At 35.6% G+C, this 15,361-nt stretch overlaps 1 long non-coding RNA gene and 1 pseudogene across 2 annotated transcripts; both read right to left on the reverse strand.

Moving 5' to 3' along the window:
- Positions 1-415: 415 nt before the first annotated feature.
- On the reverse strand, positions 416-2,720 carry LOC125242926. 2 transcript variants are annotated; one of them, XR_007178937.1, is made up of 5 exons: positions 2,497-2,720; positions 1,922-1,994; positions 1,162-1,294; positions 898-1,003; positions 416-528 (listed from the first exon to the last, which is right to left on the reverse strand). It is a non-coding gene; the product is annotated as an uncharacterized LOC125242926 (long non-coding RNA). The 2 variants fall into 2 exon arrangements; XR_007178936.1 differs by lacking the exon at positions 2,497-2,720 and having other exon boundaries at positions 1,922-2,467.
- Positions 2,721-7,033: 4,313 nt separating this feature from the next.
- Positions 7,034-15,340, reverse strand: LOC125280806 (annotated as a pseudogene).
- Between the last annotated feature and the right edge of the window lie 21 nt (positions 15,341-15,361).

Below are 15,361 nucleotides of genomic sequence, written 5' to 3' on the forward strand. Positions count from 1 at the left end.
CCTATAACTGTCTATAAGTACACCTGAAGACTTTGGTTAAAATTTTCAGGTGTGCTCAATTATGGTTGGAGGTAAACTCTCCACCTCAAAAAGGAGACAGCAAAAGGGCTAGAGTTGCCTGTTCCTGATTTAACTTTACAAAACAGCAGTACATAATATAATGCAGCACAGACTGTAAGCTAAGTACTGAACAAAAACTGTTTTACCCATATTAACAGCAACCTGTTTTAAAAGATCTTTTAGAAAGGCATGCTCTCTTTTGAGCCTTGATTTCTTTCAGGACAACATAGTCTTCTGTTTCTTGTTTCAAGAGCATAATTTGGTCAAAAACCAAGTGATAACCTGTACAATGTAAAATTGTTAAAATACTGCATAATACTTTAAGGCAAGAATTAAGAATAGGCACAGGACTTACCGTACTCATCAAGAAGCCATGGCCATGCATCGTTTCTGCCTCTTGTGTCCCTCCGTAGCTGCACATCAGTCGTTTTTCCTCTAGGATCTTCTGTTAGTGACTTCACTTGCTATCTGTTTTAAAACACAAATACAATGTTTTAGGTCTGTGCAGTATAAGGCCTTATTTCAAGCCAAAAAAACTATCTAGGTATTACACATAATTTAAAGAACATTTACTATTTCATTCCTATTATACTATATTATATTATATTAACTCATTATCGTCCAAAGCTTCCCAGAACCCCATGGAACAATGTAAAGTGTTTTTATTAACTAAATGCTTTTTATCACACTTGTCTGCTTTTATCTAAAAAAAAAAAAAAAAAAAACAAAACAGAAGGAACAGTTTTTAAGAACTTTTTAAGAACTTAATAGTCCTTTGAGAGAACAACATTAAATTCTGTACTACATATTACAGCATTGCCTCGACACAAGACATACCAATGGACTTCTGTCTTCTTTGGGCATTAGATGGTCATGTTCCTTCCTCACCCTAAACAAAGGACTTCGATGAGCTTGCTTTGATATAAGGACTGGTCTTCCTTCTCTGCACAGAAAAACAAGAAAGTCTCTACTTACTCTGTGTGCAATTACTCTTGTTCTTAAAACATACAAATTGAGACAGTTATAAATAAGTTAATTTACCATACCATCCAGGAGAGCATTTGATGAGTAAATACTGATTTAAATATCTAGAAACTTTACCTGGAAAGGGCTGATCACGGCAGGTTTGCAGCGACTCACTAGTAGCTCTTGTGAGGGTCGGCTCTTAAAAGAGCTGTTGAGTTTGATGTTGTTGAGATCCTAAAAAGAAGGACTAAGTAATCTGCAAGTAATCCTGCAAGACAGAAAGGAAGGTAAATTTATTACATCACATTCAAGTTGTCAATTTACACATAACTGTAGGATTTCCTTCTGTAAAGAGTGTTGCATAATTAAATGTTAAATGCATTTATGTAATAAGTTCACTGATATGTGGGCATTTCCATGATTAAACATATGTCTTTAATAGCAAGCTATATTTATATTTAAAAGAATAAATAAAAAAATAACATGTTTCACATGCAAGCAGGACATTATCAGCAGTGTAACTGATTAGATATTGAATAGACATCAGATATTCAATTATTTTGATTATGACAAAATAATTGAATATCTGATGTTATGTGACAAGTCAAATGATAATTTCCACTCTTGCAAACAGAGGTAGTTATGAGGTGCGGAGAGACATCATGTATCATTGGAACATTTTGGGCCCAATCTGTAATCATTTTAAAGAATTCAATGGAATTAATATAAACTTTTATGTGTGGGACGTCCAACTGTCCAAGAAGGGGCACAACTGATTTACAAATAAGGTGATAAATATGTACAGGATTTGACTTTAATTTTAATTTACTGTGAGACTATTTAACAAATGCTTGATAAAATGTTTGATAAAGGGTTAAAAGCAACACATACATACCATTGCAATTATTTGCCTTTGCAGCTTTCTGTCTCCTTCATCCATTTCCGAAAGGCCCTTTTTGTCTTTTCAGCTAAAACAAGAGAAAAGAAAATATCATTATTTATAATATATAGGTTTATATATAAATATATATAGGAAAGAAGTTCTTATTGACCTTACAGTTTTTGGATTTAACATTATTAGGCATTAAAAGCATGATAAGTGTTGTGGTTACTCTGTATTTACAACAAAAATCACATTAAAACTACCAATACTGTGGTAAAAAGCATGGTAAGTGTTGTTTTTTACCGTGCTTCTACTACAAATACCATTTTGAAACTACACTTGTACTACTTTGAACCTGATATGAATATGTTATATATATTGTGCAATATATTGCACGTCACGTGACAGTGTTTAATCACCCTAGTTTAGTATTTAATATAGAAAGCAATGAAAAGCAAAACCTCAGCGGAGGTGACAGATATAATGCAGTGACTGAACATGAGGGAGCTAACGTTAATCTGATTAATATCTGCAAACAGAAAAGACATTATATCAAACATTAGAAGAGCGTATTTACGACTACTTACCAACATCCAGCACACGCGAACTGATGCCAAATATCGCGATGTGTTCTGAATGAGACTTCTTCAGCGTGAAATCTTTGCAACAACGCGCAAGCGAGTGATTATGTACATTCACTGAATGAATATTATGAAAATAAAATATATATTTTTTGCTTAAAATGTAATCAAACCTTATTTTGATGCAGAAAATAAAATATTGTTCATAGCAACCAAAACGTAGCAGTTTCACATTATTCTGGCGAGATCAGAAAAATCTTTGCAACAACGCGCAAGCGAGTGATTATGTACATTCACTGAGTGAATATTATGAAAATAGAATATATATTTCTCGCTAAAAATGTAATCAAACCTTATTTTTATGCAGAAACTAACTCAAAATATTGTCCATAGCAACCAAAACGTAGCAGTTTCACATTATTCTGGCGAGATCAGAAAAATCTTTGCAACAACGCGCAAGCGATTGATTATGTACATTCACTGAGTGAATATTATGAAAATAGAATATATATTTCTCGCTAAAAATGTAATCAAACCTTATTTTTATGCAGAAACTAACTCAAAATATTGTCCATAGCAACCAAAACGTAGCAGTTTCACATTATTCTGGCGAGATCAGAAAAATCTTTGCAACAACGCGCAAGCGAGTGATTACATTCACTGAGTGAATATTATGAAAATAGAATATATATTTCTCGCTAAAAATGTAATCAAAACTTATTTTTATGCAGAAACTAACTCAAAATATTGTTTTTTTTTTCACTAAAAAGTAGAGAAACGTCCGCCATGTTTTTTGTTCTCACGGCCGGGCTCTCTAAAGTCACGTGACTTGGACGCAAAACAATAGGCAAATAAAATGTAACAGTCATACAATTTAAGGGCCATTATTGTAACCCCTCTACGTTTTGCACTTTGGACCAACGTAGTCAGGATACGTTTTCATGTGAGACTGGGTTGATAAATGCATATTAGACATATGTACAATATATAAGGAAAGCTGATTCTGCTAAACTCTTTCTGTGCCTTTTTTCTTTTATGATAAGCAATTTCTGTCATGCTGTCTTGAGAAAATTCCTGTGCGGACAGACTAAACTGATAAATCAAACTTGATTCAAATTAGCAAACATACATTATAATCTTTAAAATAGAATATTTCATATGATTAAAAAGCCTTGACAGCTATTAAATAGTTACTTAATCTCTCTCTCTCTCTCTCTCTCTCTCTCTCTCTCTCTCTTTTCTAACCTACCTCTACGGTTAAACCTAAACATTCATGGACTGAGGACTGAGATTCTGTAATCTGGGACATTTCACTGTTTGAATAACTCTGCTTGTAGTAATTGGTGGTAATTTTTAGTGACTCTTTCTACAACTTACATAGTTGGTGTCAGTAGGTGTCGACAGTAAGCTGTCTTTATGAGTGAGTCATTGAATCATTAACTCATCATTTATTCAACACCAGTTCATTCAGTAGCGCCACTACTTGTTGTTCAGATGTGCCCTTTCGTCATTTTTGTTGGTAGAGCAAAAATAGACAATATTGTTTTTAAAATGTAACATTATATTATTGTTTAATTGTTTAACTTCTTTGAGTTGTTGTTGTGATGCTGATGGTCTGACTATAAGCAAGTCGATTCAGCTGCAAGAAGTGGTAGCCTACTCTTGTTTGTGATATTACCTGAATTAAAAAATAATTAACTAGGCCTAATAGATATCATATCACTCCTTATTTCTTACATTAAAAACTGTTTTATAAGTTTTCTGAAATGTTTAAATATGCAAATTAATCTGAGTAAATATACACTAATTTACATACATTTTTATAACACTAGTTTGAATGTTGGATAACACCAGGTTCAAAATTTTTGACATGTCATACTCTAGGGTTTTTACAGAGAGGATTTTGAATGAGTATCACTCCATAAATCAAACAACTGTCAACAGCCAGAAAAAAAATGCATTTAAAGATATGTATTGTAATTGAAATCTATAGACACAAATAGACAAAGTGCCTAAATAAAACCCTAAATGTGTATTATAGATGGTCTATTTTGCCTGTAGTGTCTTGCCTTAATTACATCTTAATTAAAACATTAATTTTTGTTGGCTGTGTAAAGAATGAAAAAATAGGGGACCTTTTAACTTAATGTTTTCTGAAAAATGTGAGTTGCTTGCCTGAGCTGTAATGCTTCCTAATGCCACAATATTGTCTGCATAGACTGTTGCCAATTTACAGCCTTTGAGATAAAGACAGAGCTCGATTTATGCAGTCTAATCTATGGAATTTTCCGCCATGTGAAAAAAAGTTTCTGTGACAAGTAATAGTGCACCTCCCTTCACAAATGGCACAATAATAGTTAGTATTATTACAAATGGTGTGATATGACTCGCCATAGTCAGCCCATGGGAAAAACGTAGGCTACTTGTGGGAAATGTTATGCAAAACGAAAATACGGAGTGCCATGTACGTTTCGTGACAGTTTCACTGTGCAATGTCCACTGAGTGGCGCTAAAAGCGTGTTCAATTTTTTGTCCGAAACAGATGAACGTGAATATGGTACGTTTTTATTACGTTGGTTTTATACGTATCACCGCAGTTCTGATTTGAAATGTCCGGTGATTAATGCTCTATTAGGCCTATTTTTTAAAATAATGTAGCTACCACCAACACTACATGGACCCTAAACCTACCCAATAGTGTTAACAAAATTTGTTTACAAATCATGCACTTTCGTAAAAAGTGTTTTGAGATCATAACTATAGTGTGCAAGGAGACGTGAAAAAAGTCGACCCTGCCTGTAATCATTGTGTGAAAACGATTAAAAGTGCTTGCTGTTTTACTGCATGTACCGGTAGTGTTTATTTCTGTCGGAAACTGCAGTGATATGTACGTATTGGTACGTATTTTCCCTTTTGCAAAAATGTTCGTGCCACAGGTAGCCTACGTTTTTCCACGAGATCAGTTTGCAGCCAGAACAACCCCTTAACCATAAGTAGCTATAGGCTAAGCAAAAGCAAAAGTCTTGTCTCTTCATAGGTACCACTAAAAAATTAATGAAATCACAAAATAAGCATGAAAGATAGAAAGTGTGCATTATAATAATGAATGCTCTTTCACTACCAGAGTTCCCACTGATTTGCTAAAATACTGGTTTATTATGAGCTTACTCCTGATTGTCTGTCCACAGGCAGTCCTCCTGTTCTGTCCACCGCTGAGGCTGTAGGGATTGACTGCAGTAGTGCTCATATGCTCATCACCACTATTCCTGATTAACAGACAGTATGCAACCTGAAAACATTTAACATTTAGCAATTTCTTAATTGTAATGTCATGGATTTGCATTGAATTATGACAGATTCATGCCAACAGCCATCTAGCAGAACAAAAACACAGACCTTTTGCTACACAAAGTGTTAAAATAAACAAATATCTGTTTTCTAAAGTTCCCCAATTTTCCACACAACCACACTATAGCTATTATGATAACTACAGAGGAACAATATCACTGGAATCACTTTAAGAACTTTTTTTTCCCTTCAGCTGATAAATAATAATATTGACAGCCGATCAGAATACAGAAATGCATTGTCTGTTGGTGCGGCACTAGATATTGCTCTTGGTATGAACAGGCCTTAATAATTTGCCAAAATGGCCCAAAAACTGACACTGACAGTGTTTTGGTAAAAAGTGAGCTTGTTCTCTTTTAGAGGTAGACTCGATTAGTCTAGCAAAAGTCACAAGTCTTGCAACTTCTTAAAACTAAAGAAATGTGCTGATTACAAGACATACTCATTGTGAACATGTATTCCTAAGCGTTCCTTTATTTTCATTTCTTTGTTGGCTTTGATTTCGATTTAGAGTAACAAGATTGTCTGCAGAAAGCAGAAAAACACAATCCAGTCTGTAGCATAAGGGATGAGAGAGTTGAAAAAAAATGAAAAAAATGCATGATGTTAAAGACAAATTAACATATTTTTATTCCAAATGAGTTTCTTTGTCTATAGTTTTGACATAACATGGTTGAAGATTCCCCATCAACCCCTAAAACTGACCCCTTGACCTTGATGCATTCATTTAAAATATCCTCTTCACCTCAAAATGTAATATTAATGTAAATAACCATCATTTTATAATGTAGTACACATTTGTATAGAAATGTTTATCAAAAAATCTATTAAAAAAGAGGTTAGATCAGTGGTCTCAAACTCAATTCCTGGAGGACCACAGCTCTGCACAGTTTTGCTCCAACCTTAATCAAACACACCTGATCCACACTAATCAGGATTACTAGAAACTTCCAAGCAGGAGTGAGTTGGAGCTAACTGTGCAGAGCTGTGGCCCTCCAGGAATTGAGTTTGAGATCATTGGGTTAGATGATCTTTCAGAACTTCTGTGATTCTTCTATTTCCTTCCTACTTTCATCAGTCGTTTTTCAGTGCATGTGATGTGTGTGGAAAAAGATACATATGTAAGTTGAACCACAGCATCAAATGTCTGACTTTCTTTTTCTAAAAACACTGATCTGTGGTAAATGTATCGTGTGCAGATTTGGGTTGAGGTATGTGGTGTGATTTCCAGCACTGTTTAGGGACTCACAAGTTCTTGCAGACCAATCAAAGTCCACGTTTTAATGAACACACAGCTCCTCATGTCCAATAACACACATATTCAGTCAGAGTTGATCTCCTCTGTATCAATAAAGTATCTCTATTTTTAATTTTCCAATTCAGACAACACAACCCCAGAATTAAATTACACAGACATAGAATTTAAAAATAAGTATAGTACAGAAAAGTAAGAATATCTGTTTAGAATATCTTTTTAATTAACAAGTTAGCGTCTTTGTCCTCCATTAACGTGTGTGCTCTCATTCTGTCGTGGTCTGGCTCTGATCTGTACGGTATCATTGAGAGAATGTCGTCCAAACGAGAATGTCTCTGTGCTACTTCCTGTGTGTGACCTCTATCGTAACAGAGAGAGAGTTCAGTCAGGGAAGGGAAGGAGAGTCTGTGCCTCAGTCTGCCTCTGTTCACAAGCAGACGTCTGTGTGCTGCCTGAAGATCAGAATCACGGGGGAAGTTTAATATCTCTGTGCTGTCGTGAAGCACTTCTAAATCCTCAGATTGAGGCAGACAATCTTAAATCTCAACCAACTCATTTTCAAGGTTACTTCAGACATGGTCAATATACATTGTTCAATAGTACAAAAGAATCCTTGATATGACACATGGTTATCCAAAAGAAAAGGATAATTCTGTCGTACCAAGGAAAAGATGGAAAGCACATTTGTCTATGATTGTGAACAAGGGGGCAAATATTGCAAAAACATGTCATACTTTTGTCTCCCCTTTTTGTCAGTGTCTTTTTTCTCATTTCTGCTCTCCCATTAGGTCTGTGTTGTTGCTAGACTGAGGTGGCGGTAAAGTGCAGCCTTTTGCCGGTGGGGAGTGTCCTATCCGGCACGGGCTCAGCCCGCCACCCCCTTCACTGTCTGTGTTGTAGGATGAGTGAGGAGGGGGCGGAGCCAGGCGAGGCAGAGGGGCCGAGGAGGGAGGGATACGTGTACGGAATTCCGTCAACATCTCCTGACATACGGACACCTGAATGTTTAGAAAAATATATTAAAACGCTTGAACAAAGGAAGATTAGTATATACATCAGAGAAGTATATGTCACAGATATATACTAGGTGTGTAACGGTACATGTATTTGTAGGAACGTCATGGTTCGGTTCATGCAGTTAGACACCAAATACAGTCAGTCACAGGCGATCCACACTCCAATCCAAGGGGGCGCGCACAGTAATGCTTTTTAGCCAATCCACTTTTAACCAGCATTAACCACCAATAATCACAATAAGCTCTGTGTTTTGTTCATTTCGATAAGAAATAAGAAATAAGCCATCTTTCAAATTCTGTCACGAAATTCAAACAATAAATGCCGTTTTGACACTTTTTGATGTGGCGTGACAGATCACTGTACAGGCGCCTCAACGCGATCATTTCTTCCTTTTCACTATTACAGAATGAAAATGAATGCACATCTGGTATGTTGAAAGATACAGTACAACTTACTGAACATGTCTCGTGTAATCGCTCAATCAGCGTTTCAACCACAGAAAGAAGTCAGTAAAACAGTTTGTAAACAATATGTCACGTATTACATTTACCTCAGAAAAGTCTTCAGTGTCAACAGCTTGTTCGCTAGAGAAATTAACTGTTTCGTTAAATATATGCACTATATTAGCCTATATATTATTTATATTTTACTTAACCTGTTAATTTATTTCTAAATAAATCCGTCATGAAAACAAGTTATGACAGCCACTGTGTAAATGATTATATTTCAACAATGAATTGGAGAAACAGAAGTTAATGCAAAAACTGCCTTATGTGTAATTTACACGTTTACAATACATACATTTTTTATTATTATTTGAGTGTTGATTATATCTAAAAATTAATATCAACTGAATTTAATAATTTGGGCTCTGTTAATTGTAACCTTTATTATAGTAATGTGCAAGTAAGGGTTATCTATATAGTTTAAACAGCATTAGCAGACATAGATTTTTTTTTTATCATTTCACGAGTTCGTTTCCTCATAAAATCTTTAAGCTAATAAGGTTAAGAGTATTTGACTTGCTGTCCGCTGTGGAGGGGCTCGAGGAAGCAGCTTCAACTCGAGCTTGGATATACCCCCAGGGACTACTAGTGCCTGGAAGAGGAATACAATAGATGAGATACCTAAATTATGTGGTGGAGTTGGGGAGGTGGAGGGATATCGAAACAACTGATGCCAGAGCAGGGTGAGTAGCTGCTTATATGCTCTGGTCATTAATTAAAAGACTAGGGCTCCCTCCTCTAGAAATTATGTTTGAATTTCACTAATTGAAAGATTAGATGGGTTCACTCCTCCCGAAATTCACTAAGAAAATTTTAATTATAAATGAATAAATTTAAAGACAGAGACACAGTTTGTTCAGTAAAACATTGTTTAATAAAAAAAAGAGAAAAAATTGTTTTCTCACCCTGCTGTACCAAACCCGTACCGAACCGTGACTTCAAAACCAAGGCACTTACCAAACCGTCATTTTTGAGTACCGTTATACCCCTAATTATACACACACACACACACACACACACATACATATATATATATATATATATATATATATATATATATATATATATATATATATATATACAAATACAATACTGGTGAAAAGTTTGGAATAATAAAGCCTTTTTAATATTTTTGAAATAAGTCCCTTATACTCACCAACACTGCATTTATTTGATCAAAAATGCAGTAAAAACAGTAAAATTGTGAAATATTATTACAATTTAAAATAACTGTTTTCTATTTTAAAATGTAATTTATTCCTGTGACAACAAAGCTGGATTTTCAGAAGCATTTATTTTTATTATTAGCATTTGCTGCTTAAGCATAAGAGGCTACTTTCAAAAACATTAAAAATTCTTAATTATTTCAAACTTTGGCTGGCAGTGTATACACAGATGAACATCAAAGAAGTCTATTTTACAGATATATACACAAGTAGACATGCACACCGTACTTCGACTTCACTACGACACACTAACGCAAGGAGTCGGCGGGTTGCTTTGGTAACCTACTGTAGTGTGACTGTGATATTGGCGGTCGCAGGAGAGAGGCCGTACCTCGTCTGTTTCAGCTGATCGGCGTGTGGACCACACAAACTCCATCACAGCCACAAACACAGCAATAATCAGGCCACAGATTAACACCACAAATATACCGCCAATGTTCTCCATCCCAAGACCTGCAACAAAGAAACACTTTTAAACAATCTGCATCTATGACAATCTTTCATCACAGACAGAAATATTAAATATGCATTCTTAAAGTCAGCATGAATGGGAAATTCACTATTTATATATTCTACAATTTATATGCTACAATTTTCTAAATGCATGTTATTGACCTTTTTGAGAATGATTCCTGTCGTACATTTTTTTTCCCAATAACCCATTTAACTGGGATGTTTGTTACAATATGGACGAGAATGGTCTATACTTCCATTCCATCATGACTTTAAGCACATACAAAACTGCTGGCAGGTGACAGCTACAGTGTGAAACCCTCTGTGAAACCCTGCACCCATGTGTTTTTGACCATGGTAGCTGGTTTCTAGCTGTTATGAGCTGGTTCAAGCTGAAAACAAACTAGCTCTTTGCTGGTTTATGGAACCATCAGCAGCAAAAATGTAGCTTTTTGACCAACTAAGATGTTCTGAACACAGCTACCAGTTCCAACTGGATATTTCAACAGGGATGAGACTGGGAGGAAATTATTGCATTAAAGTGCAGGAGAGGTTCATGCCTTTGGCACGGTGGTCTTCCTCTTTGGGACACTGCCCTCCCTCCCACCATCTTCTCTTCAGGATCTCCAACCTGTTATTCTCTTGTAACTGCAGCACTGCCAGACTGATCTCATCTCTGAAAGGAGAACCTGGGAGACGGAATAATGCAAATGTATGCGTTTTGTGATTATTTGTTTGATTATAGCCAATGAGTTTACATGATTAATGTTACAAATTCACTTAATTTATTAGTGACCTAGAAATAGTGCAGAATTTTAAATATTTTTAAATGTAGTCTCAGACTTTCTGACTCTAATGTACATGTTAAAGAGGAAAGGAAGCCTTCTAAGGAAAGGAATCAAAGCCTTCTTAAAAATATTTAGGGTTAATATGCAGATTGATATTTGGTCATATAAGTATTCAAAGTGAAAGTGAGCAGGTTTAGTTTTCATCAAATATGTATAACTTTGTGCAAACAATATACATTTTTAAGTGTTATTATGGTGTTATGGTTTCAAAACCACATGATTCACAGTGCTGCTACTGTACATTGCATGTGAGGCTTCCATTGTAACTATGTACATTTTTCTTTCGTTTTTACAAATTGAGGGATGAGTTGACAATTTTCTTGTGGTAATTATTTCCCTCTCTCTTACCCAGAGGCATGCCAATGCCATAACCCTTGGTGTCCAACAGGCCTCCGATCTGGGTGAGGTTGCAGTTGAGGCTGCGGTGGTACTCGTTCATGGTGCTCTCAAGGAGGAAGGCATATTTAGAGTTCAAGACTCGTGCGATGCCCTCCTCTGTGCTCTTCACAAAGACACTGGGCTGCTTAGAATACATGTAGTTCCACATCCGCTGATACGTTTGATAACGGGAGTTCTGAGAGAGGAGAGGAGAGGGTGTATCATCAGTGTATGCATCATAAATAAACATTTAAACACTATTTAACATGCACAATAACAAACAGAAAGAAAACAGTAACGCACACACAGATGGTAAAAACACTTGAGCAAACAAAAAACTGATAAGAAAATACACAGTCAGTAAGCCAAGGGTAATCTACACGAAAAACCAACAAGAAAATAAACAAGAGTCACAAAACTCATCCATACACATATGCAAATATATGCCTGCTGGCACTTCCCATGAATATGGTACAAAATTAAGCCTGAAAATATTTAAACATTTTTTTTCCCTTTACAACAGATACTCGGTGAAAGGATATGCATAAAGCACTAGAGGCACAAATCTCAAGCTTTTTTGCTATTGACACCTATTAGATAAGTTAGATGAATTTAAACACATCAAATGTCTGTATCCCACACAAAATCTTTTGAATCTCAGAGTGACTTTTAACCCGCATTTATTGGCATGGGGCATGGAATGTACATATGCTTGATTTTTGTGGACGAGATCTGCTACGTTGCTGCTGCTGAGCAAATATGAGGATTTGTTCAGCTTAGTTCAAATAACAAATATAATAAGGAAACATGATGCTGCAAGAATATTAGAGAAGACCCATAGCAGAACTCGACAGGTGGAGCTGGGGAGGAGGAGGGTAAAACAAGGGTTTCATGACTGAACTATGGATTAAAAACTTTTTAATTATTAACAAAATGCAATTAGAACATAATTTTCAGCTTTGTACCACATTTTTATGCAGTCCTGCCACTGTATGATTTTCCACCAATAAAAAAAGTATAATACAATTGTGATGCTCAGGAAGTGACATCATTTGGATAATTTCTACAGCATGACAATTAAATAATATTACATTTTCTCAGTCTTAGTCTTGACTGCTTATGTCAAGTTTGTCTGAAACTATTTGTAGAAAAAATATTTTTCTTTAATTTATGGCAAAGTTAATCAATAACTATAAACCATTGTTTGGTCCCATACTGGAGATTTAATTTAGGCTAATTTTGCAATCTTGTGGTCTAGTAAATTTTTTACATATTTTTTCATTTAATAAATATCGTCAATTTTATTTTTAAATTACATCAATAAAGAAGTTTCAAAGTCAACATGAAATTAAAATCCACCTTATCTATTTTCTAAATGCTTGTTATTGATCTTGTTGTAAGTGATTCAGCCATTGATATATTTCAGGGGTGTTTCTTTCGAGGAGGCAAGGGAGGCAGTGCCTCCTCAAAAAAATGGATGAGAAAATAATCCATATTACAAAAATAAAACAATGCAAACATTACAAAATGTGACCTAAAAAGTGTATAAATCACTCATTTTTCTACAGTAATGCTGTCCAACTGCGACACCAGCAGGTAAAGTTACAGTGAGAAGCCGAGTCTCTCTTGCCTCCCCTGAGCCCACTGAGTTTTAATAGACCCCTAGAGCATGCGGTGGGATTGGTGGGTGTAACTGAGAATGGGAAAGTTATGTGAGAGGAGGCAATGCTTCCATCACACTATGATTGGATATGATTGCTTATGATTGGTTTGTGCAATAAATCTTGCCTCTTCTTTTCATGCATGTTCACGAATCAGTCTGAATAAACAAAATTGTAGCATTAAAGGGGGGGACTAATTAAAAAGTAAGTAAACAACTTAGATATCATCATTTTATGTAATGTCAAAATCAAACTTGAAATGGCCTGAAAACATGACAGCTTTGGGGTTTTTTTTAGTTAGCAATCAGCTTGGGGAATTTAAAGGTACTGTACATTTTTGTGTCTGTGAAAAGTGCATTTACCGAGCTTGATGACTGATGAAAATAAGTTGACTATTCAGAAAAACAGCTGAACATCAGTTCAAAAATAAAATATATTGTTTAAATTGTAATTGTAATTTACTAATGTAAAAATTAGTAAAAACATGAACTTGAAGAGATTTAATAAATACATTTGATTTGTTAAAAAAAAAAAAAAAACATGAAAAAAAACTGTGAGGACTTTGCCTCCTCATTTCAGAACACCCACTGATATATTTAATATTTTAATTGTTTTGACCTCATAATTTTGAATCAAAATGTATGAACTTGATCTTCCAGTGAAACAACAGATTTCTCTCTGGTCATTTAATCCTTCATTTCTTTCAAGCTCACAATCATATCTACCTCCATCCAATCCCCACCCTGCATTGTTTTTTTTCCCCTTATTTCTATAATCTGTTTCAATTTCAACTGTACATTTATTGCAAATGTTGGTAATAGAGGTGCAAAATATAAAATGAATAGAAAATAAAATATCTTGTAATATATATAGCGTGACCTCCTCTCCTGAGGTTGATAATCAACATTTTCTGAAGGATAACAAGAAGTTTGGAACACCAAACAGTGTACAGCATTTATGGAAAGTTCCAACTATTTATTATGGTTAACATACACAATATAGATATGTGTATAAACTAATATATTAGTATTATATGATTTGTACCATAAAAAAGGTCATGGTGCTTCCTCCATGAATGGTGCCGTACTGGATATTAGTTTGATCGGCCAGGTCATCGGACGATTCGATTGGCACTTCCATTCTCTGCACTGTCAGAAAAGCAGCCAGATTCGCTGTGTATGAGGAGATTATTATAAGAGTGAATGCTCACCTAAAAAAGAGAGAGAGAGACGAAATAAATGATGGAAGCAGAGTGCAAAAAGACCATAGCTGTGCTGTGTAATGTGTCCATTGACTCTGTTAAAACAACCATCAACACATATGGAGCTGCAGCACACGCTCAAACTCACCAGACCCCACTAACGCAGCGTGTGGACAGGGCTCGGGGCATGATCTCTGACCCCTGCTGCATGAAGCCTCCGATAGGAAACCACAGGCTGTTTCCTAGTGTGTACTGATTTTCCAGCAGGTCTCTGCGCTCACGCAGACACGGGTGAGGGTTATACCATTCATACGGGCTCAACCTGACACAAGTACACAGAAAGAGAGATAGAGAAAAAAACTTAATTTAGTTCTCTGAAATAAAGTATTAATATCTTGCTGGTGTGCATTTGTGTGTACCTAGCAGAAAGAAAAAGCACACAGCTGACAGCGAGGTAAGCCAGCAGCATCAAGAGCCAAACAGCCGATGAGAAGGGATTCAGGAAGGAGAAATAACCTGGCTTCCTACACTGAGAGACAGTGGAATAGAAAGAGAGGTAAATGAAAGTGACAGGAATAAAAGCCAAAAAGGATTATGTACTCTATGAATATTCAATCTATGAATTAACATAAATATAGTAAATGCAGTATTAGGCATTTAGACACAATATCTATCTATCTATCTATCTATCTATCTATCTATCTATCTATCTATTACCCTTAGTTAACCAGATTTTACTCCCTGTACTGGCTGTTATCATTCAGGACAGGACAAGCAGAGAAGTTCACACCGAATTTCAAATATCAGGCTATTCCCCCCAAAGTGTATCATCTCATCCTCTGTTCATTCAAATGTGTTTTAATCTTGCATGTTTTACTCCGGCCACAAGATGGCGCTATTGATCAAAGCTGCACACTGGAATCGCCACAAATTAAGCAGAACTAACCAGTTTTCCATTTGAGTGAGTGTGGGTCAGGA

The sequence above is a fragment of the Megalobrama amblycephala genome, linkage group LG13, assembly GCF_018812025.1.
Source record: "Megalobrama amblycephala isolate DHTTF-2021 linkage group LG13, ASM1881202v1, whole genome shotgun sequence".
Classification (NCBI taxonomy): domain Eukaryota; kingdom Metazoa; phylum Chordata; class Actinopteri; order Cypriniformes; family Xenocyprididae; genus Megalobrama; species Megalobrama amblycephala.